The 2481-nt window shown below is 37.4% G+C and overlaps 1 pseudogene; it reads right to left on the bottom strand.

Annotated features, from left to right (window-relative positions):
• Positions 1 to 1437: 1437 nt before the first annotated feature.
• On the bottom strand, positions 1438 to 1860 carry LOC149259407 (putative aminotransferase TAT2 pseudogene; annotated as a pseudogene).
• Between the last annotated feature and the right edge of the window lie 621 nt (positions 1861 to 2481).

Here is a 2481-nt window from a genome sequence, read left to right as displayed (position 1 = left end):
GAATTCTGAGTGATTATACATCCATACCACTGTAAGAATTAAGGAAAGGACAACATCACACATTCTGAACATAAAAAATCCTTCATGAATCCTGAGAAGTAAGCATTAAGACTATGGAAGTAAAGCATTTCAAAGACAAAAGATGAAGCTCACTGAAGTACACTAAGAATCTCAGCTTCAGAAAAGTCCAACTACTTCTGTATATATCAATCCCTGCATATCATTTACAAAAGTAGTCTTTTTCTCTAACATTTTCCAACCCTTTGTACATCAGCTCTTCTGCTATATATAGAGCTCTTTACACAACTTAGATTCCTCCTCCAGCATGAGGGAAATTCGAATTCATCCTACTATGACACCTATTGATACTCAAAACTAACTATTAAATGCAAATGACACCTAACTAGCAGTCCTAGAGACCTAATACAACTAGGAGTGTAACTCCTTATCATGATTCAACAACCTTATCTAAGCATTTAAAGCATTATTTGACAACTTGCAACCTCAAGGAGTTGAATTTGATGAAGCCTCCCACGTGGTCACCCAACTGCTGATGACAAACCCTAGAAATTAGGGAACATGTTTCCCTGTTTTTAGGTTTAGATCCTTGAAAATTGCAGAGCCTTTATCTCTTCATCCATGACAGATTTTACGAAAATGAAGGAGGTTTTTTAAGCCCATGTTGTCCAGAACAAAAACCTCTCCTGGTTTTTGAAAACCTTTCTCCAGCTGTCTAGAAACTGTCCTTGAAAAACACGTGGCAAACAGGAAAAATCCGTTTTCTGAAATTAGGGTTTCAATGAAAGCTTATTATATCCCAACTGAAAACACTTATGAATAAAGTGAGATAGGTTATTGTAGCTGGACATTTTATGAAGATAAACCTCCCTCATAATTCCAAAATACGTCTTCCTGTAACCAAAAACTGATTTTGAAAAAGACTGCTAAAACCAGTAGACAAAGCTTGACTTTCAGCAGTTTCGTAGCGCAAGTTTAACCATAAATTCCTCCCACCTCAGAACGAATTTGAAGAAACTGAAAGAGGTTTTTGTAGTTTGTTATGTTAGGAATAAAAGCCTCTTTAATTTTTCAAAATTAAGTTTTCATCTGCTCAGAACCCCTTCTGGAAATTTACTAGTAAACGCAGAAAACAGAGTTTTTTCTGCTGAAACAGGCTGCTACAGGGGTTTCGCAGCGCGCTGCGAAACTGCTATGTAATTTCAAAAACACAGCTTACATGCCAAATTTGACTGTCTTGAGCTTCTTCATCTTGAAATTTCCTTCTCATGTGCCTTGGAGCTTTTCAAACTGAATATATATATGGACCCCATTCTTTCCATATGCCTCCACATAACACCAATCATTTGTTGTGCCAACCATTAATGAGAGATTACACATAGGATTCTGGACAGCTGCAGCAACAAACCTATCTAGTGCCTAGTCAATTAAATGGGTTGCAATAATGCCTTTAGTTATCTGAGATTTCCTCAGAATACCATCTGGATCACATGTCACAAACCAACCAATCTGCCAACCAGGAACCATCCATTTCTTCGATATGCTCCCAAGAGTAATTACTGATATAGTTGATGCAAAGAATCCCATTGGAATGAATGGCTTCTTACCAAAGACAATATGAGCATATACTTCATCTGAGATTATTAACAAACCTAACCTTTTAGCTGTCTCTGCAACCTTAGCCAAATGATCATGGGTAAAAGTGGTGCCACATGGGTTGCTTGGATTGATAACAACCATTGCCACTGTGTTGCTGTCTACAATTGTATGAACTTGATCTAGATTAATTTCCCAACCCCTTTCTGGAACTGAATCATGATGCCTTGCTTCCTTTTCTTGCATTGCCAATAAGTGAAGATGACATGAGATATAAGCTTCTATTCTGGCTGAAAAATAGGGCTTGGGACAGAGCTCATAACTCCTCAAAAAAAACGTATTTGGAAAAACTGAAGGAGGCTTTTGTGAACCAATCCATGCTGAAAAAAAACCTATCTTTTTTTTTTAAAACACCTTCCCTACCGCCCAGAATGTGTCTTTGAAAAACAGGTGTAAAACAGGAGATGAAAAACTGCACCTACAGCAGTTTCGTAGCGCACATTTGGTCATTAATTTCTCTCAGATCGTAATGGATTTGAGGAAACGGAAGGAGGTTTTTCTAGTTCAGTCTGTTAGGAATAAAAACCTCTTTCCATTTCCCAAAATAGGCTTTCATTTGCTTTAGAGACCTCCTGGAAGTTGACTACCTTTTCATAATAAAACTTTGGAGTTCATAAATGTATTTCTTTTCTTTGCTTCTTTTTGAAACTTGCAACCTGTGCATACCAAGACAGCTAATGACCTAATGATGAGGATTCTGATAAATATGACAGCTGAGTGAGATTTTTTATGGATCAGCACGAAATCACCTAGACAGTTGCGCTGCGAAAACACCTAAAACTGACTTATGCACTACGAAATCACCTA

Source organism: Pinus tabuliformis, chromosome 6, assembly GCF_031772625.1.
Source record: "Pinus tabuliformis cultivar Carrire ecotype Pingquan chromosome 6, CPIR1, whole genome shotgun sequence".
In the NCBI taxonomy this organism is placed as follows: domain Eukaryota; kingdom Viridiplantae; phylum Streptophyta; class Pinopsida; order Pinales; family Pinaceae; genus Pinus; species Pinus tabuliformis.
Note: the sequence above shows the minus strand (reverse complement) of the source record. Positions and strands in the feature narration are given on the sequence as shown.